This window comes from Phocoena phocoena, chromosome 8 (assembly GCF_963924675.1).
Source record: "Phocoena phocoena chromosome 8, mPhoPho1.1, whole genome shotgun sequence".
Classification (NCBI taxonomy): Eukaryota; Metazoa; Chordata; class Mammalia; order Artiodactyla; family Phocoenidae; genus Phocoena; species Phocoena phocoena.
Genome location: NC_089226.1, coordinates 77,680,989 through 77,708,416, shown reverse-complemented (window position 1 = coordinate 77,708,416; position 27,428 = coordinate 77,680,989). Strand labels below are relative to the sequence as shown.

General features: G+C 37.8%; 1 protein-coding gene and 1 pseudogene across 2 annotated transcripts in view; both read right to left on the bottom strand.

Moving 5' to 3' along the window:
- Positions 1–27,428, bottom strand: part of LUZP2 (leucine zipper protein 2) — a 446,285-nt gene that overhangs the window by 60,854 nt on the left and 358,003 nt on the right. The gene's annotated exons all lie outside the window — the stretch shown is intronic.
- Positions 9,940–14,036, bottom strand: LOC136126423 (NADH-ubiquinone oxidoreductase chain 5-like; annotated as a pseudogene).

Sequence of the window (27,428 nt, the reverse complement as noted above, 5' to 3'; positions counted from 1 at the left end):
GTCTAGCACAAAATAAAATCTTACTGGCATGCAAAGAAATGAAATGTATGACCCGAAGTTAAAAGAGTAGACAATGGTAGCCAATATCTAGATGACTCATATGTTGGATATAATATTGTAAGGCAGCTATTAAAAATACTATCAAAAAATTAAAGGTAACATGTTCTTAATTAGTGATGAGATAGGTAATTTTAGCAGAAAAACTGTATTATAAAAAAGAACCAGGGCTTCCCTGGTGGCGCAGTGGTTAAGAATACACCTGCCTGAATACACCTGCCTGATCAGTTACAATCAGGGAACATGGGTTCAAGCCCTGGTCCGGGAAGATCCCACATGCTGCGGAGCAACTAAGCCCGTGTGTCACAACTACTGAGCCTCCACTCTAGAGCCTGTGAGCCACAACTACTGAAGCCTGTGCACCTAGAGCCCATGCTTCACAACAAGAGAAGCCACCGCAATGAGAAGCCCGCGCACCACAACGAAGAGTAGCCCCGCTCGCCACAACTAGAGAAAGCCTGCGTGCAGCAACGAAGACCCAATGCAGCCAAAAATAAATAAAATAAATAAATTTAAAAAAAAAGAACCAAATGGAAATTCTAGAAAGAAAAATTTCACTGGATAGACTTATCAAAAAAATGCAGATGAAAGAAGAAAGAGCTACTAAATATGAAATGATATCAACAGAAATTATTCATTCTGAAAAGCTGTAAGGAAAAAAAGCTTGAAAAAACATGAATGGTGGGGGTCTCAGAGATCTTTAGAACAATATTAAAAACACTAATATGTGTATTGGAATAATGGAAGAAGAGTGTGAAAAAAATGGAAAAAAATCATTTAAAATTATTAGAAAAAATTTAATGAAAGATGTGAAAAACCTGTATGTTGTAAATTATGCAACATTACTGACAGAAATGGCAGAAATTCTAAATTAATGGAAAGATATACCATGTCTATGAATTGAAACATTAAATCCTGTTAAACTGAAATATTCAATATTCTTATGATACCTGTTCTCCCCATATTAATCTATTAGATAAAATGCAAACCAGGTTAGCATTCCCGTAGGATTTCTTTTTTTTTTCTGTAAATTTACTAAACTGGTCCTAAAACTTGTATCTAAAATAATATTTTAAAAAACACTGGAGTGTAGGAGTTAACGCTGTCTGATTTCAAGACTAACTCTGAAGCTACATTAATAAGGACAGTGTAGTATTAGCATAAGAATAGACATATACTGAAATAAATTATAAGAGAATCCAGAAATCTACTCAAACAAATATAGTCAATTGAAAACATATATAGCCATTTGACTTTTGAAAAAGATAAAAATGTAAATAATTCAATGTGTAAAAAACAATAACTTCAATAAATGGTGATAAAGGAATGGAAGATTATATATATGTGTGTGTAAAATCAAACTTGACTTTTTTTTTTTTTTTTTTTTTGTGGTACGCGGGGCCTCTCACTGTTGTGGCCTCTCCTGTTGCGGAGCACAGGCTCCGAACGTGCAGGCTCAGCGGCCATGGCTCACGGGCCCAGCCGCTCCACAGCATGTGGGATCTTCCCGGACCAGGGCACGAACCCGCGTTCCCTGCATTGGCAGGCGGACTCTCAGCCACTGCGCCACCAGGGAAGCCCAATAACCTTTATACTCCTCTAAGTAGAGGACCTCTCACCCTTCCTCCTTTCCTCCCCACCTTCACTCCTTCCTCCCTTCCCTTTCTCACATTTTCATTTACCAGATATTATTTTCTGTGCTCTGATATGAGATCAGTTACAAATGCAACACAAGGCAACATCTCTAACTTTATGAAGCTCACAGTCTAAAGGGCTTCTTAAACATTTCTGTATTCACCACTAAATCTATCAATGTGCCTTCCACATAGTGAGACAACAAAATTATACTGGCATTCTATGCAGTGTCTCAGGAACTCCAACTTTACTAGTAGAATTGCATGCATTTTACTAGGCTGTCAGAAGAGAAGAGATACCTTGACCTAATGGACTATATAATGTCTCACTGGCCTTCTTTATAGTTCACTGAATGAAGCATATTCTTATACACCTCAGGGTCATCACGTGTACCTGTTCTTTTGGCCTGGAATCATGGAAAATTTCCCACTACTTTGTTTCCCCTGGTCAGTTATTACTCACCCCTTAGATTACAGTTGAAATGCTAATTCTCACCAAGATCCAGTTCTGAATTGCAAACATAATTTTAGCATCTTTTTTATATTCTCTTGTGAGATACTGTATTTTCCTTTCTAGTACTTTCACCAGTTGTGATATTCAAAATATAAAATGATTGATATGGTATGGATATGAACCAATAAATGTGACTCTACTCTCAATGCTGGAGCAGGGTCCTGGGAATTTTCTGCTTGACAGGTGTCAAGCAGTCGGGTAGTCTCTAGGCAGGAGCATTGTGACAGCTCCTAAGAGACTTGCCACAGTCTCATAGATTCAGCCAGGAAACAGACATGAGCCAAAATCAATTTGGACAGTTTATTATGCATACTTAAAGCATAAGGAAGATCAGGATGGCATTGGCAATCCACACCTCTAGTATCAGTGGATGACATCAAACATGGGGTGCCACATGACAGACAACACAGGTGGTGGTTCTCTCTGCCACTGTGATTCAACTCTAAACTACAGGAAAGCAGTTTTATAGCTTACAGTTTTACCCAGAGAAGGGGGAGTGGTGTGATATGGAAAGTCCCATGCCTCACTGGCATTAGGAAGATAGGAAGTTACTCCATCACAGCCTCCTGCAAGGTACAGAGGGAAATGAGAAGCAGTCTTTCAACAGCTTCTAACAAGACGACCTATACTTCTGTGTCCCATGGAGGATCACAGGGCATTCCACCAAGACTTGGGTTATATGTCACATTAGCCTTGCTTTTGTGACTTATATGGAGATATGCAAGGCTATCAGGTGGTCATGGCAGAGCCATTTTGCTACAATAAGTGTTAGCCATTTATCGATGAATGACAGCTTAGTGGGCGGGGGGGAGGTACAGGATTCCAGGAGAAGGACCAGATGAAAGAGACAAAGGTACCAGTTGGTACATAAGTGCTTTAATATTTAAACAACTTACACACCTATATTAATGTATACCGGTTAAATTTAATCCCTACTTATTATAGTTGTCACCCAGCCATTTATCTGATTGTTAATGTCTCATACCCTCACTAGACAACAGTCTTGTTCACAACAGGGACTGCTTCCATTTTGCCAACCACGGAAGAGATAATTGTTAAAATTGTGCTAGGTACCTGGTGGATGTGTAATAAATATTGCATCGACACGGGCAAATGAGTAAATTTGATGCTAACACCACATACTGTACTAAAATAACAGGTTTCTTATCCTTCTCCAAGCACTTTTTTTTTTCCCCTGATGTGTGTCTGAAGAGCCTCCGTGTTTACAAAAACTCACTATCTAGTTGAACATTTTGAGGATTTCTAGTCCTCACTTTAACAGTCCAAAGAATGCTCCTCCAGGAGCCCATTCAGGCCATCACGTAAATCTCTTTTCTCTGGCAGTTAATGGACATGACAGACAATGGCTGCACTTCCTTCTAACAGGCACAGGAATTGATGGTTTATTAACATTACTGACAGGAGTGCTGAAGGGACAGTGGATTAAATCCAGCACAGAATTTTGTAGGTGTCAGGATTAAGTCCGTGGTAAATATTTTGAATAGGTTTTTTTTTTTTCTTTTCTACGTGAATCTGCCTGAATGTCATAGTCCCCTCTATTTGTGTAAATCTTCCTGCCATTTGAAGGCTAGATGAAGCCAGTAGTTTAATGTTGTCACTGCCGAAGTATAGCAGCTGCTCTGGATACATGTTCCAAACATCCTTTCAAAATTTTTATTCCACTAAGTGAATTTTGTTGAAAGCAGCAGGTATTGAAATGCCTACATACCAGCTTGTCAAATTCCCTGCTATTCTAGATGTGTACTTTTTTTTACCCCTTTAAACTCATTTTAATGCATTTTAGTAGGGAGTTTTAATATATTTCCAAGGCCTCTTTCCCAACAGACCAATTTTGTTCTTTTCACTTGAATTTAAAAGTGGAACAAAAGACACAGGATTTGGCATTTACAGGGTAAGCTACACTCTAGGGAATACCCAAAGTCCTAGAAGTGTGGTATTCATCCAGAAAGGGAACAAAGAGCTTCGCAACCTATGGCAATATCTCAGCCCTCATGCAATTATATATAACACGATCCACATTTTTTAAGCACCTTCTGTTTTTAAAACATACATTAAATAGTGCTTATACATGCAGGTCAAGTTCTAAACAATTTATACCTATATTTAATAGGTAAAAAGCTAAACAAAGTTAGTGTTCTTTACTGGTTTTACTAGATGTGCAAACAAGTTTGTGGAGGTCCAGCAAACTATATAGGTAATATGTAGAAGAAATAAATTCAAACTCAGATTTTGATGATTCCAAAGCCCACTCTTATCTCTCAAATTCTTCACCTAATTCTTGGCTCAAGTGTCACCTGCTTAAAGAGTTTTTCTAGACTTTTAGCATTGCAAACTACCTTACTTCCTGCCTGAAATTCCCCATCCTCTATTTCTCTCTACTTTTCATTTTTCCTCTAGCACTTAACTTTCCAATATACTACATAAATTATTTTTCTATTTATTGAGTATTGCCTGTCACACCTACTTGAACATAAGCTCTAACCAAGTAGGAAACTTCTGTTCACTGATGAATCTCATAAGCACCTGGAAAAGTGCCTGGTAATATTAACCTCTCAAAAAAACTTGTTAATCGAATGCATTATCTTTATACTACAACATGACTTAGAAGGTCTTTGTAAGGATTGGAAACATTTTTAAATGTGATCAAGGCGCATAGTTGGTGTCCAACAAAAGAGAAAGATAATGATGATAACAATAATAATTTATATTATGATTAAAGAGAGATATTATCATTTTTTAGTCAAGCTACTGCTGCATTATTTAATATTTAGTTTTCTTATTAGCAGATCTAAAATTCTCCCCAGTCTCAGTTGCCAGTACAAATGCCAAATTGTTAACAAAATGATGACTTTTATTCAAATCAATTCAATTTGACTCCACAAATATTTATCACTCATCCTGTAGCAGTCAATATGCAAATTACGAGGATTATGAAGATGCATAAGATACAGACTCCGCCCTCCAAGAATAGGTACTGTAGGGGGGATATCATGCATAAACTAGCAATTACTTCCCATGTGAATAGGGTATGTGCTACAACAGAGGATGGCATGAGGTTCTGGCGGCGGTTTTCAATTCTGAATTACTTTTATTACGAATGGCAAGAAGGGTGTAGAGTTTCTTTCCATGCTACAAAAAAACTAGCTTCCAAACTGTACTACTGGGTGAAAAAAGGTGACTGAAAATTTTCTGTAATCTAACAAGACAAATTTTATTTTCCTAATGTTTAAATATATTTTACTGAGCTAATTAGGATAATGACTAAAATCACCAGTGAGGATAAAATACCATTGGCTCCTAAGCACAAATCTACATGAACAGTCACATAAACTCCTTTATCCAATCTTTACTATTAAATGTTTATAATTAAGGGTATTGATAAGCGTTCTGAAATATAATTTAAAATACTTGTGTTTCGTTTTTCCTTTTCTATTTACTAGCTCTAAGATTATCACCAATACCCTTATTTTCTCAAATCTTCAGTTTTTTCATCTCTAAAATGGGAATAATAGTAACAGTGAAAATTTACGGAATATCTACCATGTGCTAAGAATTGTGCTGATACTCACATGTTATTTTGTTAAACTTTGCAAAGTTCTTTAAGTATTATTGTTACTACCACTCAGCAAAGGAGGCAAGAAAACCTTAAAAAGGCTTTACCTTTATGGCCCAAAGTTACCTTACTAGAATCTGGCAGTAGGTACTCATATGCCTGATTCCAAAACCTTCATCTAATTAAGACTATTGATCTGAGGTTATATAAGAAGATAATGCACAGCTTTTCCCCCAATAATTATGCTGTTCGGGGCTTCATTGTATCCCAAATGATAGTAAACTGTAGTGGGACATTAAACTTGTTCCTTCCCTCTATACGACTAAGAACAAAAATGCTGAAATGGAAACTGGATTTTTCCTGTGAGAAATGTTTCATGAAACCACAACATATAACACAGAAAGAAAACAAGGAACGTTCAAATCAATGTCTTGATTAATCAAATTTTCTTGTGAGGATAGCATAGTCTTAAAAATTTTGAGCTACAAAGAACCTGACAAAGATAATTAACTTAATCCCTCTGTGGGATTTCCTTTCTAGTAAAATAGTACTAGGATGTTTAACAACGTCAAAGTGTTCTTCTAAAGTTTACATGAGGTAATGAATGCAAAAAATTGATGCACAACTTTTTTGAGGGGGTCTTTGGAATAATTATCTTGTAGAGCTGTCACTTTGGTTTCAGCAAAATTGGGCTTTGTAGCCCAATTCATTAGCTATACAGCTTCTCTAAACACAATAAAAAACCCCTCAAATTTTCTGTTGGCCTTCTTAATATGTCACTGGTCTATCCTTACAGTTAGAGAGGTTACATGACTTGTAATTGTAGCTGTCAAAATGGGGGTCAAAATGTGTATTTCACGTGTCTTGAAGCTATCACTTAGCTTTATCTACTTAGCCTCCAGAGGGCTTAGTGTATTCCTGTGTCAGTGATCACCATCTAATTCTGAGAAACTCATATCTGGATAATGAATGAATGAATAAATCTCTTCTAAATAAGACGTTTTATGGAACATGGGAAAATTTCTTTTCTGGGCAATTTGGTAAATTAAACTTTGCAAGGAGTTGTTTTAAGGTTTACTGTTCCTCTTCCTTAGGTGTCCCCTTATGTGGCATTCATTCACTCATCTCATTCATCAATTCAGCTACTAGTCACCTCATCCACTCATCATTTATCCTTCCACTTGCATACCCCCTATCCTATTATCCATGCACTCCTCCATTTACCTACTCATCCATCCATCCACTTATCTATCTCCCAAATCATCCATGTCTCCGCTCATCTATCCATCATTATGCATCCACCCATTCACTTACTCAATCCAGTAATCTATCCAAACAGCTCAGGGTGGCATTTGAGATACAAAGGAGAGTTACATTAAGCTCATCTCAGAGAAGGAAAGAAGAGAAACTTAACCCCTTTCAGTTAGAGAATCGAAAAGGATATTCAGATTATTTCCAAAGATCTAATCATTTCTTATTTCTACATATTTAAATCAGGAATCCTTAGAGTACTGTGACTGCGTATGAAAATAACTGCACTGCAGCCCAAATCCTCTGAGGCAGAATCTCAAGTAGCTTAGCATGGGCTTCAGTGTTTTGAATATCTACACATAAATTTCAATTCAAATCCATCATTAAGAAGCACTGCCTCTGAGGCGGTACAGTGAGGCTTTCACTGAGGATCGTGGTTCCCTTGGCATATGCCCCAGTAGGACACTCACATTCGTACTCATGCTTAACAGCAGTATAAATCCCATACGTTCCCAAGACAGAGGTCACCTCAACTCAGTACACTCAAAATGTTTCATAAATGTAGCTGCTTAAACTAAACCAGTACAACTGCTGGTGTCAGTGAAGAGAAAAACAATTTATTTTGGAACTGCCTCACTCTGTGTTTGTCAATTGAAAATAAACCAAATCTGCATGTGTGCGTGCATGTGGGTGTGGGTGTGGTTTCGGAAGGAAGCTTCCCCTTTAGTCTCCAAGAGTCAGGAACACAGAGGGAGTAGTTGCCTGGATTTTCTCTCCACTGTTTTTCATTCAGGGAGTGGGGGAGGTGTGGATTTTATGAGTGGTGAACTGCGAAACTTCTAAAAATTCACTTTTCTATACTCAGCAGGATTAAGCTCTGCTTCCTGTTGTCCTGTTATAGCCTTTTACAAACCTTTCTACCCTGTGACTGCTATGCTTTAGGAAGTGTAAGGCCCAGGGCCTGGTTTTCGTAACCAATTGTGGAGCCAACCCAGCCCTGCTCTTGGGATTTTATACATGAAGATGTGGTTTGCGTTGTAGCTAGCCTAATATCTGCCTCACACACCAATTTCTCTTATGCAAGTGTGACTTTAGGGAGTGGCCTGGGATGAGGACAGTATTAAAGGTCTCATATTTGGCTATTGGTAGTCATAATCCCACCCTCCAATCCTGGAATAAGCATGCTATTAGATTTCCATTCTTCTGATACACATACATATCCAAACTAAATATATATTCATATACATATATAAAATTTCAGCACTTCTTGAAATGTGACATGACCAAATTGATCATGAGATACTTGCTCCATCATCTGTTTATTCTTCAGCTGGAATTACTATGGAACTGTAGAAGAGATCAGTTTACCAACATCTACTCATAAGCCAGATTCCTGCATAATCCTTGGTATCTTCTTACCCTTCACCTATCATATCCAGGTCATGGCTAAATCATCTATATGTTACCTTCTAGGTATCTTTCAACTCTGCCCATTCTCTCCATTTACACTTCAGAAACTCAGTCCAAGTTACTACCACCTGTAGTAATGATGGTAGATGGTCCAAGTTACTACCATCTGTAATGATGAAAGGGAGAATAAAATGGAAGGCGAAAAATCACATAGGTGTTGCTTTATCTACAGGAAAGCCTCCTCAGATCCATTCGACAAGAGTAGTGCCAAGGTATGGGATTGCTGAGAGCAGGCTGTAGTATCTGTTGCTCCTCAAAATGATATTTGTCCTCCTGGTAACACACAGCCTGTGAATGCAGTGGCTATAACTGCTAGAAGGGTGTAGGATCCATAATATACGCCGCGTCCTACATGAATGTAAAGGCAGATAAAGAATATGGAAGCTCCATTTGCACGTATGTATCGAATGATTTATCCGTAGTTAACGTCACGGCAGCTGAGCGTTACTGATGAGAAGGCAGTTATTGTGTCTGGTGTGTAATGTATTGCTAGGAACAAGCCTGTTAGGATTTGTAGAATTAAACAAATACCTAATAGAGAACCAAAGTCTCATCATGACGAGGTATTTGATGGGGCTGGGAGGTCAATAAATGCATTGTTGATGATTTTTATTAGTGGGTGTGATTTTCTGATGTTGGTCATTGGTGTTCTTATAGTTGAATGACAACGATGATTTTTCATGCCATTAGTCATGGTTAGAATCCACGTGGGAATGATGATGACATGTATTTATTTTAAGTGTTACTTTTGTGATTAGTTTTGTGGGGTTTTCTTCAAAATCTTCGGGTTGACTGTGGGTAGTGGTGTTGGGTGCGGGACTGTTGAATTTTGGTGGCTCATTTTTAGTCCTGATGATGTTTTTGATTTATTTAGGGGGGATACTGGTCGCATTTGATTACACGACAGCTATGGCTACTGAGCAGTATACTGAAGTTTGGGTTTCTAATAAGACTGTTTTGGGGGCATTTCTTCCAGGATTGATAATAGAGAGGTTTTTTTTGTTGTTGTTGTTTATTTGTTTGTTTGCCGTACGCGGGCCTCTCACTGTTGTGGCCTCTCTCGTTGCGGAGCACAGGCTCCGGATGCGCAGGCTCAGCGGCCATGGCTCACGGGCCCAGCCACTCCGCGGCATGTGGGATCTTCCCGGACCGGGGCACGAACCCGTGTCCCCTGCATCGGCAGGGGGACTCTCAACCACTGCGCCACCAGGGAAGCCCGATAATAGAGTTTTTAATGGTGCTGTATGTTTTAAAGGATGAAGAGGTGGAAGTTGTGTTTACCTTTAATGGGCTGGGGGACTGGGTGATTTATGACACCGGTCATCCTGGTTTTTTAAGGGAGGAAGCTATGGGGACTGCAGCATTATATAGTTATGGTACTTAGTTGGTAATTGTTACTGGCTGATCGCTGTTTATTGGTGCTGTGGTTATCATTGAGATTACTCATGGTAATTAAATAAAAGCATGCTAAGGAGAAGGATAATAAGGAACGACAGGAAATATAGTTTGATAAGGCCTTTTTGGCTTGAGACTAGCGTAGACAGCTTTAATTGAATAAGGGATGTGGTTTTGGGTAAAATATTTTCTAGCCAGATTAAGTCTAAGTGGGAGGATGCTGAGTTTTGGCTTATTGATAGATTTAAGTAGGGGGGTAAGTGGTGCATGATAGTGGGGAAATATCCTAAAAGACTAGAAAACTTGAGGGTATTTGAGGGGCAAATAAACTTTAAGTTTTCTGCGTTAAGAGATTTAACCTGCGTTAAGGTTAATTTCAAGTGCTGGTACAAAGGGCACTGTACCAGCACTTGAAATTAAGGGCAGTTAATTTTAGGTATGGGGGCACGGTTATTAGGGGGACTGTTGTTGGGGGGATGTTGTTGGAGATAATGAATCCGGCAAAAACACTTCCAATTAGTAGGCATTTGATGGAGTTAACTAAGAATGGGTTGTTTTCATTGATTGAGGTTAAGGGAGAGAAACGAGGCTGTCCTAGTAGTGGGAAGAAGATAACGCCAGCGCTATAGACAGCTGTGAGGGTGGTGGCAGCTAGCGTTATTAGCAGGGCTTGGGTGTTGGTATAAGACGTGTTAGCAGCTGGTGAGGAAAGGCATTCCCGTCCGTGCTAAACTTCCAATAATAAGGGCTGTTGTGGTGAAAGGTATAGCTTTGAATTGGCCTCCTATTTTTTGAATATCTTGTTTGTCGTTCAGGCTGTGGATAATAGATCTGGAGTATATGAATAGTATGGCCTTAAAAAAAGCATGTGTGCAGATGTGCAAGAATACTAGATAGGGTTGGTTGATGTCAACTGTTACTATTATTAGGCCTAATTGGCTTGAAGTGGAGAAAGCAACAATTTTTTTAATGTCATTTTGGGTGAGGGTACCTATTGCTGCGAATAGGGTGGTGAGGGCTCCTAGGCATAGTGCTATTGTTTGAATGTTTGTTGTTTTCTGTTAAGGGTAAAATCGAAAAAGCAAAATGATTCCTGCCACGACTAATGTGCCTGAGTGGAGTAAGGCTGATACAGGAGTAGGGCCTTCTATTGCTGAGGGGAGTCAAGGGTGAAGTCCAAACTGAGCTATTTCCTGCCTACAGCTAGTACAAGCCCTACGAGGAGGAGATTTGAGTGATGTTAGTACAAGCCCTATGAGGGGGAGATTTGAGTGATGTAAGTCGAATGTAAAAATTTGTTGCAGGGGGCTGGTGGCGCAGTGGTTGAGAGTCTGCCTGCCAATGCAGGGGACACGGGTTCGAGCCCTGGTCTGGGAGGATCCCACATGCCGTGGAGCAACTAGGCCCGTGAGGCACAATTACTGAGCCTGCGCGTCTGGAGGCTGTGCTCCACAGCGAGAGAGGCCGCAATAGTGAGAGGCCCGCGCACCGCGATGAAGAGTAGTCCCCGCTTGCCACAGCTGGAGAAAGCCCTCGCACAGAAAAACGAAGACCCAACACAGCCATAAATAGATAAATAAATAAAAAATAAAAAGGGAGATGGGTCTAAGAAAAAAAAAATTTGTTGCAGGTCTCATGTGTTTAGGTTAAATAGGAATCATGCTATCGACATAATAAATCCAATATCCCTGATGAGGTTATATAGGATTGCCTGGAGAACGGCTGTGTTTGCATCTGTTCGCCGGTATTACCACCACCCAAGGAGCAGGAAAGATATAATTCCGACCCCCACTCACCCAATAAAAAGTTGGAAGAGGTTGTTGGCGGTAACAAGAATTAACATGGTGATAAGGAAGAGGAGTAGATATTTGAAGAACCGATTAATATAGGGATCTGAGTGTATGTATCATAGTGAGAACTCCATAGTAGACCATGTGACAAACAATGCTACGGGTACGAATTTTATTGAGAAGTAATCTATGTTGAAGCTAAGTGTTAATTTAAGGGTTTGAACCGTGATCCAATGTCAGTTTGAAATAATTATTTCTTGGCCTGTGTGGACAAATATTGTGGTTGGAATTGGGCTGGTAATGAAAGCATATGAACAGTGTTTTTTTACATATGATGGATTTTTATCACTTTTGTAAAGATTGGTGTTAATTATTATAATTGGATTGTTAATATAAGTAGTGTGACTAGAGCGAAAGAGGAAAATAGGTTTATTACTTTTATTTGGAGTTGCACCAGTTTTTTGGTTCCTAGGACCAACGGATAACTACTATCCTTTAAAAGCTTGAAAAAGCCACACTGTTAGGCATGGGAGCATGAATTAGCAGTTCTCGTATACTTTCTCGGTAAATAAGAAGTTTCAACCTTCTGTTACTAGATTCACAATCTAGTGGGTTTTTTTAAACTATATTTACAATACAGGGGGCCTAGGATGATTTGGGGATTTAGTGACAATAGTAGGAGGGGTAAGATGTGAAGGGTTATAAGGGCATTCTCTCGTGTGAAGGAGGGTGTAATGTTATTAATATGGTGTGTGTATTTACCACATTGTGTTGTAATTAGTATATGTAGAGAGTATAAGGCTGTAATTACAATGTTGGCTCCTATTAAGATAATGGTAATATTTGATTATGAGAAGGACGATGTAACTACAAACAACTCTCCGACCAGATTAATGGTTGGGGGTAAGGCCAAGTTTCTTAGGCTTGCTAGCAGTCATCAAGCGGCTATTAGTGGGAGGAAGGTCTGTAAGCCTCAGGCTAAGATTATTGTTAGGCTATGGACTCACTCATAATTTGAGTTTGCTAGGCAGAATAGTATGGATGATGTGAGGCCATGGGCAATTATTAAAGTGGTGGCTCCTATATAACTTCAAGGTGTTTGGATAAGAATAGCGACAATGACAAGTGCTATATGACTAATGGAAGAATATGCGATAAGTGATTTTAGGTCTGTTTGGCGCAGACAGATTGAACTGGTTATGATTATTCCTCATAGGGAAAGCATAAGAAAGGGGTATGCTATGAATTCTTTTCGTGGGTTAAGTATCGCTGTGATTCGTAGTATGCCGTAGCCTCCAAGTTTTAGTAATATGGCTGCAAGGACTATAGAGCCTGCGATGGGGGTTTCTACATGTGCTTTGGGTAATCAAAGGTGGAGATGAAACGTCATATGAAAACGTTGGATCAAGAATTGGGTAATGCTTTCGTTCAATACTGCAATGTTAAGAAATGTAGAGAGCCCGTAGCGGTTTTTTTTTTGTTTTTTTTTTTTGCAGTATGCGAGCTTCTCACTGTTGTGGCCTCTCCCGTTGCAGAGCACAGGCTCCTGACGCGCAGGCTCGGTGGCCATGGCTCACGGGCCCAGCCGCTCTGCGGCATGTGGGATCTTCCCAGACCAGGGCACGAACCCGTGTCCCCTACATTGGCAGGAGGACTCTCAACCACTGCGCCACCAGGGAAGCCCCAACCCGTAGTGTTTTGAATATATACTAGTGCTACTAGAAGTGGGTGACCCAACAGGTGTGTAGAATAAAAAATAGAGTCCTGCATTAAGGCGTTCTGTCTGGTTAACTCATCAAGTGATGATAATGAGTGTAGGAACTAGTGTGGCCTCGAATATAATGTACAATAAAATTAGTTCTGTGACACTAAATGTTATAATTACAAATGTCGGTAATATGATTCGTATAGTGATGTATAGTTTTTTTCGGGTCAGTGACTCTTTGAGCAGGTGAGATTGGCTGGCCATTAATAGAGTCATATTGTTAAGATCAATAGCAGTGTAAATAAGGAGTCGGAAAAGAACATTAGTAAGAAATTAAGGCTATTATCATTAAACTGATTAAGGAGGAGCAGGCTTGTGAGGCTAATTAGCAGGCTATGGGCTGTAGCATTAATTCAAGCCATATTTTTTGATAAACAAGTCAGGGGTATTAATATAATCGCAGGGACAATAAATTTTAGCATTGGAGGAGGTTAAGATTTTGTACGCAGTTGGTGCCATATGTGTTCGATACTATCACTAGTAAGGATAATCCGAGTGCGGCCTCCCAGGCTACGAACACTAGTAGGACGATTGGTATTATGCTGGCTAAAGGGAAGTGTGAATTTAGGATCATTAGGGTTGCCATTACGAATAGTGATAATGTTATGCCTTCTAGAAATAATAGTTAGGATATTAAGTGGGATCGATATATTAGCAGCCCTACAAGAGATACTGTAAAAGCTATATTTATATATACTAAAGGCACTTGGTAATTATGAATTTAGTCATAATCTAATGAGTTGAAATCATTTGTTTTGTTTTAAACTAAATACCATATTCAGTTCATTCTAGTCCTTTTTGGGTTCATTCATAGGCCAGGCTAATTGCCAATAATGAGAGTAAGAGCAGGGCTATGGTGAGTATTGTTTTTAGACAATTTGTTTGAGTTGCTCAGGGAGGGGCAGTAGAAGGGCAATTTCTACTGCAATAGAAATTTCTACTTCAATTGCTGCAATAACCTCACGTGCAGAAAAATAGTTACAATGGCAGGACTGAAACTGCTACACTTACAAACACTGGCTGGCTAGGTTGGCTCTTGACTTCCATCTGGGAGCTTGGATTTTGGTAAGCTTCCCACCACTCCCTGATAAGAGTGGCTCAGAGTTACTAAACTCTTTGTGCAAACAATATGGATTATGCTGAAAACCCGCTTTCCTTCTGGGAGTTTGGAATTACTGTATGTACCAGGCAGAGGTGCACATGCCTATGTGTCCAGCCCCCAGTAAAAACCTAGGACTCCCAGGCTCAGGCAAGCATTTCTAATAGAAAACATTTCACATGTATTGTCACACCTGTTGATACAGGAATTAAAGCATGTCTATGTGACTTCACTGAAAGAGGACTCTTGGAATCCAGTGCTTTATATCCTCTGGGTTTTGCCTCATGCCTTTTCCCCCTTTGCTTATTTTGCTCTGTATCTTTTGGCTGTAATAAAACCATAGTCATGAGTATGACTAGATGCTTAGTCTCATGAGTCTTCCTAGCAAATCATGCAACCCTGGGATGGTCCTGGGGACTCCTGACTCATCTTTGAACTGGTCTTCCTTCCTCTAAGTTGTCCTCCCTCCAAAAACAAAACATGGCTATGTGATTACATGCCCTTTAAATGTTTTGATTCAAACATTTCAGTATATGCTACTACTATAGGGCCAGGGTTGACAAACTTATTTTTGTAAAGGGCCAGATTGTTTGGAGGGCCATATGGTCTCTATCATAACTACTTAACTCTGTCCTGGTAGCAAAAGCAGCCATAGATAGGACATAAACAAATGAGTATAGCTGTATTCTAATACCAGGGGTTTTTTTGAACACTGGAATTGAATTTCATATAAGTTTTACCCATCCTGAAATATTATTCATTTGATTTTTAAAAAGTCATTTAAAAACGTGAATTCCATTTCTAACACACAGGCTATACAAAAATATATAATGGTTTAGAGTTGGCTAGGGAATTCCCTGGCAGTCCAATGGTTAGAACTCTGCACTTCCACTACAGGGGACCTGGGTTCGATCCTTGGTCGGTGTACTAGAATCCCACAAGCTGCGAGTGCTGCAGCCAAAAACGAAAGAAAACAAAACAAAAAAATATTCTCGAATTTTTTCAATAAATACGTACTACAGAACTACAGGGTCTGCACTTGACTGAATCAGCGAATACAGAAATGCGGATGTGGAGGGCTGACTATAAAGCTACACGTGGATTTTTGACTGCAGGCTTGACACCCCCAAGCCCCATGCTGTTCAAGGGTCAACTGTACTACCTATCACTCTATCTCCCGCTCTATCCCTCCTTCACAATGCCTGTTCCAGCCATAGTAAACTCTCATATCCTAGAGTTCTGTGCTCACTCTACCACTGGGTGGTTGACATGTGCAACTCTCTGCTTTGAACTCTTCCCCCCATTGATCCTATTTCCCTAGTAAAATAGCATTTGCTTTTTTATTTCATGTCAGTCATCACTTCCTCATCACAATCACAACTCCAAGGACATCAGATGATATTATTAACTCTCTGAACATTGGGTGCAGGTTCACCTCAGTACTTCTCATTTTTAAAATTCATTTGTTTAACTGTTTACTCAATACCTGTTTCATCTGTCAGGTCATATGCTACATGAAGGTCGGTATAGCATCTGTTAGTGTATACCTTTGTCTTTCCAATACTTTGTACAGTATTTGGCACAGAGTTTTCTCTCAAAAGGCATGTGTTGAATTAATTCATCAGTATTTACTATGTGTCTGGTGCTTGCCTAGATACTAGAGACACAAAGAAAATAAAATGTAATTGAAAAGCTTACAGACACTAGTGAGGTGAAAGAAATGTATAATTTCAATGTAATGTAGTAAGCACTGAAATATACATATGTGTATATATTTATATTTATATGGCTCATGGAAAATAGAGGATTATCTCCAGACTGGAGAGCCAAGAAAGAGGAGAGAGTGCTGATGAGTATGGAACTTTATTGCATTTGGAAGGCTAAGTAAGGGTTGGTGAGCTAGATGACTAGGAAAAATATTGAGGAACTTAGAACTTGAGAATAGAAATATTAAAAAAAAAAAAAAAAAAAAACGCATTCAGTATAATGTAGGAAGAGAGAATGGCCCCATACCTCAACCTAGGGAATAAAGAAAGGTTTCTGGGAAAAGATAACACCTGAGTTCTAGTTTTAACAATGAGTAAGAATTGAGCAAATTTTCCAGAATACTGGCGTGATGAGTTCTGTGACATCTTCAATGAAGTAGTTATCTGGCAGGTGAAAATTATTTTTAAAAAAGCCATTTAAAGTCACTGGAGGGCTTCCCTGGTGGCGCAGTGGTTGGGGGTCCGCCTGCCGATGCAGGGGATGCGGGTTCGTGCCCCGGTCCGGGAAGGTCCCACATGCCGTGGAGCAGCTGGGCCCGTGAGCCATGGCCACTGAGCCTGCGCGTCCGGAGCCTGTGCTCCACAATGGGAGAGGCCACAACAGTGAGAGGCCCGCGTACGCAAAAAAAATAAAAATAAATAAAGTCACTGGAAGTCATCCTAAGAGCATATAGAAAATTAATAAACATATATTTTAAAAAATGACTAAATCTTGTTCAGAATAGCTAGGTCTGTGGCAGCTGAACCACCCTCTTCTAATCCTCCCCAGCTCTGTGTAATGGAAACTCTAAGTGTGCTAATTCAGAAGAGTAAAGCCAAGAAGACAGAGTTCCCTCTCCTCTAAGCTTCCAGTCTATGACAATGGTTTCACCCCATCAGGGGCAGGCAAGCAGTGTTTCTCATTACCCTGTAGGACTGTGTGGTGAAAGCTCTATTTTGAGTATGACAAAGCAAGAATGCTGGGGCTTGATCTTCCCCAACCCCTCCACCTTAGCTCATTTGTAACACAGAGGTTCTATCCAGGGAGAGAGACAAGCCAAGAGGACCAAATGCTACTACTCTCAGTCACACCCACTTGTAGAGCTGGGATGTCACTCAGGGAGAAAAGGGCAGTTGTCTTCACCTCCAGCCCAGGTGTAGTGGTACACAGCTTCTGCTCAAGGGGAGAGGCAGGCCTTAAGGATCATGAGCTCTGCAAATATACCTGAAAGTGCTGATTTCAGAAGGAAGCTAAAATAATTTCATGCCCAAAGCCATTGTAGAAAATAATGAAGAGGTTTAAAAAGGAATTTGTAGCCTCTTGATACTCCTAAGAAAAAGGGAAACAGCAGAGCAGCCAGAAGTTTCACAAAGAAAACCAGGGAAAAGACAGTCTGAAAGAGTCCTCCTGGGATTACAAACAAATCTGGATGCCAAGACTATATACGCATATATTAGGCTACACTGACTCAGGAACAATTAGAGTGGGATATAGAAGATTGGAAGCATTCCCTAAGCCACAAGCAGATTCATCAGCCAAGCTCAACGGCACAAAGGGCTTAGGTACAACTTCTAACCAAACACTAAAAAAAATGACAAGCTACTCTGACCCGGGGACAACTCCTAGGAAGCAAGGTTTATGAATAAATCATAATCATCACTGATGATCTGGAACAATGGAAGACTGTCCATGCTAAAGGCTATACCCTCTCCAGATGAAGTAAAAAGGAAACTTCCAAGGTACTAGTTCCTGGATGAACATGAGACAAACTTTGAAATTCCTTGAATTATGAACACAGTTTACAAGTTACACATTTTACAGGTTCAACAGTAAAGGGTGAACATTTTTAACCAACAAGTTCATTATGCTAAACCAGGAGTGGCCCCTGGGTAATCAATCTAAAAGAAAAATCTGAACAGGAACATCCAAGGCTGCACAGTGAGGGAGGAAATAGGCTTCATAGATTTAGTTTAGCAAAATCACTAAACAAGGAAGTAAATGAACAAGTAAACAATAGCAGCAAGCCTCAGGAGAGGAAGGGAATCAATACTGAGATTTGGTACAATATATTATCTAAAATGTCTAATTTTCAGCAATAAAATTGTAAGACATTCAAAGAAACAGGAATGTATAACTCATACATAGGTTACAAAAAAAGGCAATAGGAATTGCCTTTGAGGCAGCCCAGACAGTGGACATAGCAAACAAAGAATTCAGAAGAGGGATTATAAATATGTGAAAAGAACGAAAGGAAACAATGCTTAAATAATTAAATGAAAGTATGATGACAATGCCTTATCAAATAGAGAATAGCAATAATAAGATTGGAATTATTCAAAAGAACAAGATGAAAATTATGGAGTCAAAAGTACAATAACCAAATGGAAAAAAGAAAATCACTAACGGGCCCAATATTGTATTTGACCTGGAGGAAGAAAATATTCAGAAAAATTGATGGTAGATTGATAGCAGTTCTACAATTTAAGAACAGAGATTAAAAAATGAATAAAAATGAACAGAGCCTTAAAGAAATGTGGGAAATAATTAGGCACATTGAAATATACATAAATGAAATACTGGAAGAAGAGAAAGGAGAAGAAAAAATATTCAAAGAAATGGTAGTTGAAAATCTCCCAAATTGGAGGACAAAATTAATCAACACATCCATAAGCTCAACAAACTTCACATACAATAAACTCAAAGAGATCTAAGTTCAGACATATCACTGTCAAAATCTAGAGAGGCAAACATAACAAGAACTTATCAAAAGCACCAAGAGGAGAACAACTCATCAAGTACCAGAGACCACCCCAATAAAACTAACCACTGAGATGCAAGAGGGAGGAGAGATGAGGATATATGTATATGTATAGCTGATTCACTTTGTTATAAAGAAGAAACTAACACACCATTGTAAAGCAATTATACTCCAATAAAGGTGTTAAAAAAAAAAAAAAAGGAAATAATGAAGGCCAGAAGGTAGTGTGATGACATATCCAAAGGAGTGAAGGAGAAAAAGTCACCCAGAAATCTTATACACAGTAAACCTATCTTTCAAAAATGAAGGCAAAGTATGCACATTCCTGGATAAAGGGAAAAAAAAGAATTTGAAGAATTTGAGCTGGCACGTCTGCCTTATAAAAAACACTAACGGTAGATTTTTAGACTGAAAGCAAGTGATGAAAGATTTAAATACACATGGGGAAAAAAAAGAGCACTGGTAAAGGAATTAGTGATTATAAAAGAATATATTTGCATCTCTCTCTTTTCTTCTTTTAACTAATTATAAACAATTGCTTAAACTATACAGGTATCCCTCACTTTTCAAAAGTTCACTTTATGCTACTCCACTTTTACAAAAGACCTGCATTAGTACCTGCTTTTCCTAAATGAAAGAAATGTGAATGCTTTATCTCAATTAATTTTGTGCATCCATTGGCAAGATGTGTCCTAAGGTAATTGTTTCTTTGCTCAGAACAGGTTTCATAGGAATGCTCTACTTTCAAATAGCAGAGGAAACCTGTATACACACACACACACAAACATATATACATTATATATATATGTATATTTGTAAGATTTGTAAGATTTTCCATATATACATATTATATCTATAAATTGTATTGTTGCTCCTGTAACATATAGAAATATAATACATTTGACAATAATAGCATACAAGAGGAGTGGAAACAAAACTGAATTTTAGTAATAAAATGACAACTTTGGTAACTTGAATTCACAGGAAGAAATAATGAGAATCAAGAGAAGCAGAAATCTCATATAAGAAGGCTAATAAAATACATTCTAAAATTCTTTAATTGCTCTACTTTCTCCTCTCAACTTCTTTGAAAGACAAAAGATAACATGTATAGTCATGATATGAATAAAAATAATAGAAAAGAAAAGAGTGTTTGTGGAGGGAGTGAAGCTGTGTACGTATAAGATTTCTATCCCTCACTGGAAATAAGTTAATATAAATCTAAAGTAGATACTGATAATTTGATGTATATTGTAAGACCTAGAAGAAGCTATAGAAACATAGATCATAGATTAGAAGACATTGCATTATATAAAAGAAGGCAGTAAAATAGTATCAAAATAGTCAAAAGAGTAACAAAAGAGTAACAAAGTAGTCATGAGACACACAGAAAACAAAAAGAAAGGTGACATACACTTAAATTCAACCATATAAATAATAATACTAAATGTGAATGGATAAAACAATCAGAGTGCAGAGATTGTCAGACTGGATAAAAAGGAAGAACGAAATCTGTTGTGTCTCAGCATTAGTCATAATATCAGAAAAGGGGAAGCAACCTAATGTCTACAATTTGATGAATAGGTGTGCAGCTAACGCCTATTAACATGAATGAACCTTGAAAACATTATGCTAAGTCAAAGCAGCCAGGCACAAAATACCAAGTATTACATGATTCTATTTATGTGAAGTGTTCAAAATGTGAAAATCAACAGAGACAAAAATCAGACTAGCAGTTGCCATGGGCTGGGAGGAAGGGGAATATACAGTGACTATTAATGAGCATAAGTATATTTTGTAGTGATGAAAATGTTTTAAAATTGGAGAGTTGCAGAAGTATGTGAATATATTATAAAAACCACTGAATTTTTCAATGCAAATAGATGAATTTTATGCTATATGAAGTATATCTCAATAAAACTTTTACAAATTGTTAAGAAAAACAGAGATAAGAAATGGAAAACTACAAGAAATGCAAGACTTTCATGATTCAGGGTTTGATGTTGATGAGACTGAAGAGATAGGTAGAGATGAGCCTTGCAAACCATCTAAGGAGGTTGGACTTAATCCTATAATGACTAGACAGACAACGATGGATTTAGAAGTGGAATAATGGGAAAATTTAAACTTTAAACAGACAACCCTTCTTTTGACAGTGTGGAAGATAGATTGAAAGAGTAAAATGTTGAAGTCAGGGAACTCTGCCAGTGATTCTAGAGAGGTGAAGGAAGTCTGAACCAACACAAAGAATGTGAAAATGAAGAAAAATATTTAGAAGGAAAATTTTACCATTACTTTTCTGTGTGGTTATAAGTAAATGTGTAGTCATGCTGGAAACATCTCTCTGCCTATTCTTGTAGGCTTCTGAGTTCCAGAATTAGGTAAGCAAGATCACCTGCTTCATTCCTTTTAGGTTTTCCTATTATAAAAACAGCAATGAGGAGTGGAGAAAGATGTGGAAAGGATGCATTTTGACATCCAATTATATTGTTAATCTCTGGAACTGGCAAATAGGAGTCTATTCAGGGAAATGTGTTTCTTGCCAGTGGCATCTGGCAATTAATGCTAAAATGTGCTTTCCAGCCTGCAAAGAACTTAGGATTTCACTGCAAGATTTAAAGAGAAGTATTGGTACTCACGCCTGTCTATAGCAATGTACTCAAAATCAAAACTGCATAAATGTAGATATGAGCATATGATGTGCATTAATGATGACTCTACTCATATTAATCTTCAATTAAATTCAGCAAAGCTAATAAATGGTAAAGTTTGAAGCCCTTAACCTGCAATACAAGGCACTCCAATACCTGACTTAGGTACCTCTTTCAGCTCTGACTCCATGTCTCAGCTTTTCCCAGGTTATTTCTAGCTCCTTTTACTATTTGCCAATTTCAAACTTCCCATGCTCTCTCATACCTCAGGCCATTTAGCCAAGCCGCTCCATATACCCTCAAAGGAACTTCTCCAAGTTTATACCTGTATAACTACTTCTCTTTCCAAACTCAGATGAAACCTCAACTTTGTCTTCAAAATGCTTCTTAAATGCTCCAACCGCAACAGGACCAACCTTCGCCGAAAGCGATATTAGGTTTTCCAATTTTCCTATTCTCCACTCTATATCAATTCTCATATACTTCTAATCTGTTTTTATATTTGCACATATACATATTTTATAAGTATATTTCTGTGAATATATGATCTTACATATACATAAATCATATGTATATATCTAGAGTTTTTAACTAAATTGCAATTTATGTAATATAATGTTTGAGTGCATGGGGTCCTGGAGTCAGAATGCCTTAATCTCTTAGAGACACACAATTACCTCATCTAAAATCTGTGGTTGATAATAGCAGGACTAACCTTAAAGCAGTGGTTCCCAAACTTGTCTGCTCATTGAAGGTAACTGGGAAGCTTCAAAAACTTCTTATGTCTTTGTTCCATCTCCACACATTTTATTTAATTGGTATGGAGTGATGCCTGGGCTTTAGAATTTTTTTTTAAATTTTCATCTGATCCTAATGGGCATATAAGTTTGGAAACCACTGCCTTAAAGGGAGGATTATATACAGTCATGCATGTGTGTTAGCAGCATATTGGTCAACATTCGACATTTAAAATAGTAATTGCTATTATTATTTGTGGAATTTTTGATTGAAAGCCATATCTTATTTTTTTACCCATGGCACATAGGTGAAGTACTTAGTACAGGGATAGTGGCACTCAATTTCTTTACTAGGTAAATTAGAATACATCAATATTAGATGAATTCCCCTCACAAAAACAAAGGAGCTTTCAGTTCTATAAAGAAAGGTGGCAGACACACAGGTAACTACAGTAAAACCCAGCATGGGACAACTGAGCTCAGAGCACTACATTGTAGTAGTGTAGAGGAAAATTGGGCGCATAAATTTTCCCTGATTTAAACAAGATGCTAATGAAAAAGATGAAGGAGGAAGACGAGGAGGAGAAGAGGAACTTACATTTATTCGGCATTGCACAAAACTATGAACTTTCCCAATTTTACAGATGAAGAAATTAAGACCCAGAAGTTGAAATAATTTGACTAAAATCACTCTAGTCAGTGACGCTCTAGCTTCAGAGTACTTAAGCGTTGTGCTGCAGTGTAAGAGCAAGGAGTCACCACACACCTCTAATCAACAAGTTGTATATGGACTTCCTATGTAGGAACCCATGGGATAAGTGGTGTAAGAGTTTGTGCACGACTCTGGGCATGCTTCTATACAATCAGTTGGTCAATTCTCAGCTCAGTCATTACTATGATAAAAATAAATTAGGGTGGGGCTTCCCTGGTGGCGCAGTGGCTGAGAGTCCACCTGCCGATGCAGGGGACACGGGTTTGTGCCCTGGTCCGGGAAGATCCCACATGCCGCGGAGCGGCTGGGCCCGTGAGCCATGGCCGCTGAGCCTGTGCGTCCGGAGCCTGTGCTCCGCAACGGGAGAGGCCACAACACTGAGAGGCCCGCGTAACCGCAAAAAAAAAATAAATTAGGGTGAAACTGAAACGACTGAATATCAACAAAGAAAAAAAAACTTCCCAATCCACTAATTCATACTTTATACAAAGCTTAATGAGGTGGACCATAGATATAATTATAAGGGACAGAAAATATAAAACATCTAAAAGAAAACACAAACCTTGTCAAAAGTGGCAACACTTTAGGACCTTAGATCAGGCAAGTATTTCTTAGAGAGACACAAAAAGTTCTAATATCAAGGAAACACTTATAACTCTGATTTAATTAAAAAAGAATTTTTTTTCCTTTATGAAAGTCACAGCTAAGAAAATGAAAACCAAACCACATAGTGGGAGACATATTTTGCATTATTAGATGCAAAATATACATCTAATAAAGAACTTATACCTAGAATATATAAATAACCATTATGATTCAATTACTAGATAACAATCCAATACAAAAATAAAATACTTTTTAAAAAGAATAAAACATCTAAATAGACATTTCAACCATGAAGATATATAAATGTAAAGTAAGCGTATGAAAAGTATTCAGCATCATTAACCTTAGGGGAATGCAAACTATAAATACATGCTTGACCATTATACATGATTAGAAAAGGTAAAATTTAAAAGACTGACCCAGCCAAGTACTGGCAGGAAAGTAGAGTTCATTGATATCTTATACTTTGCTGGTGGGAATGCAATTGTACATTCAATTTAGAAACAATATGGCAGTTTCTTACAAAATTAAACATACCATGTGACCTAACTATTCTACCTCAAAATTTACCCATGAACAGTGAAAATATATGTGCACTCAAAGAGTTCCGTTTGAGTGTTCATAGCAGCATTATTCACAATAGTCCCAAACTGGAAACAACCAAAGTAATAATTAGCTGGTGATTTTTTTAAAAATGTGGTGTATCCATCTAGGAAAATTAAATTAGATGAAATGAAACTAAAAAGGAACAAATGATTGACTGATTCAACAACATGGATAAATTCAAAAGCATTATACTATTTTTATTTCTATGACATGTTAGAAAAGGCACAAACAATAGTTTGGAGGTGAGGGAGAGGACTGACACTAAAGGGGCCTAAGGTAACTTTTATTTTTGAGATTATGGCAATGGAATATGTCTTGATTATGTTGACAGTTACACAGTATATATTTCAAAAGTCAACGAATTGTCCAATAAAAATGATGAATTTTGTTGAATGCAAGTTATACTTCAATAGACCTAACTATGAATACATAAATAAATAATAAGAAATTTTCTTTTTTGTGGGAATTCACGGTTAGAGGTGTGAGGTTCTATCACAAAAACAGAGTACAAATGATGTTGCTTTGGAATGCCAGCCATTACCCAAAGCCTCTACTTATCTGAAATAGACATAAACCCCCTGTAGAAAGTATTATATTTGGATTGTTTCCTGCTACATAAACTGCATCTAATATAATGTCTGACACATAGATTTTATTTGAGAAACATCTGTTGAATTCTTTAATTTCTGCTTGGTTCTAGTCGATTAGCTCTAATTTAGAGACTGGTTTTTCTTTGTCACACCTGTGCAATTAGCAATTGAGATTAATATACTTTTTGCTCAACAGAGAGATTAAAGAGGTAAACTTCAAAATAAGAACTATTATAATTCACTGTATAAAATTTTGAATGAAAATCTTAGCGCTCTTTTGGAAAATCATAATTAGCAAAGTAAAACCCAAATGTGATATGAGAAAAAGCTTGGTAGAATTAGGAAGTATAATGCATTGATTGCTGACACCTCAGGGTGCCACAGTACTGTCATACATGAATACTGGGGGTAAAAAATTGACTTTCCACATTTCCCTTGAGGTAACAAGAGAATTCATGATGCTGTGCCTGGTGTGATACCCTGAGGATTCCATTTATGTCCCTCCCACCTAAACACAACGGTACCTCTCAATCTTCTCTCAGGCTTGCTTATGAGCAACATCAAAAACGGGGATAAAAAGTTTATCTTTATATTTCTGTCTGCATATATTAAAAGAAAATACTAGAAGGGAAGATGAAGGCAATCAGCACTTGCTGATTCACATACACTATCTATACAACCACCACTTCTATAGTGTAGTAATGATTACCATTTTGCAGCTGGGAAAATAGCTCAAAGAGTTTATTCAACTCAAGAGTAGAAAGAGCCTGGATTCTATCCAAGTTACTGTTAGAACTACAAACACTTGGTTATCAATATTATGATCAAAAAGAATGATCCTTTTTTTTAAACAATAATAGATAATACTTATTGTGAATTTAATATGTGCCAGACACTATTGTAAGTTGATTATTTACTTGTATCAGTTCACTAAGTTCTCAAAATAACTGTATTATACAGAAGCTATCTCATTAATCTCATTTTACAGGTGAGAAAAGAAGAGACATATGTTTATTCTCTTGTTCAAATCCCTACTGAAATTGACAGTATTAAACACAGAGGCCTGGATCCAGAGTCTCTGCTTTTAATTGATGCACAATCCTTCCTCTTATATGGGTTGGAAATGAAGATATAAGAACAGTTGTGAATAAAATACAGACTTAATAAATGCCTAAAATAGGTAAGACCAATCCAAGTGCTCCCATTTTTTTCCCCATTACTCAGAATATTTGATTGTACTTCTCTTTTCACAGCCTAGTAGATAATTTTAAATGAGAAAATGTTTATGCCCCATTAAGTAGCAATACAGTTTCCATTTTCATTAAATTGCTTATTAAAAAGAAATATGAAAATTTTAGATTGTAATGTGGGTTTTTTTTTTTTTTGGTGTACTGTCTGAGAATAATGCTTCTATATCACCAGCCTCCTTTCCTCTCTCCTTTTGTCCTATATTCACTTTAAAGTCAAAAGACATTTAAGTTGGTAACTAGTAAAAGAAAAAAACAAAAATGAAAACAAAAACAGAACCAGAACCTGTGGGCCTGCTGATCAGTCAGAAGCACCTACATGGTGCCGAGTAGTTACTGACATATACCTTGCTGACTGGAAAGATAAGCCATGCCCAGGCCCCATGGAGGAAAAGAACGAATCAGAGTGGGAAGCTGATTTCCAAACACAAGTCAGCAGGAACTTGAACATTTTTCCCACTAAGAGAAGAAACTATTCATAAAATTATTGACACTTTTATCTCGAAATTATTAACATCACCGTTAATGCCCCTCATGATTTGGCACCATTTTTTTTTTCCCCAGTATCTTCTGGCCTCTTTCCACATTTACCATACATTTCAGCAAGTCCTCTGACAACTTATTAAACAGTAATGCATGTTAGACTGTTTTCTCAAGAAAGACAGCATTCCTCACTTACTCACTGACTCTTCCCTTCCTTCCTTCTTTCCTTCATTTCTACAAATATTTACTAACTACCAAGTGTAGACTTTGACGCAATGCCCTCAAGATCTAACCCAGTGTCACTCTTGCATGAAGCTTGTCCCAATGTAGTAATTATTCTATTGATCTTTGGCCCTCCTTCACGACCCCTCCCCCAAGAGTGGTAGATAAAGTGCTTATACAACACTTACTATAATGTATTAAAATTAATTGTAAACTATCCTATCACTGTTACTGACAGGGCATGGCAACTTACCATCCAATTTTTTTTCCCTGTGCCTGCTACAAAATATCAGCTGTGATGAGTGAAAAAGAGGGCAGGGTGGGGGGGCCCGGAGATGTTAAATAACAGATGCAAATATCCTCTTTCAGAGGTCCATATACAAAAGAAACATTAGTAAGTTAAGTGAAAAGTCTGAAAGGGAACTCAAATCACCTCATTTCAAATGCTGCTTTCCACAACACCAATGTCTATAGAATTTTTAAATTGAGAAAAAGAAAAGTTTCACATCATTAATTAAATG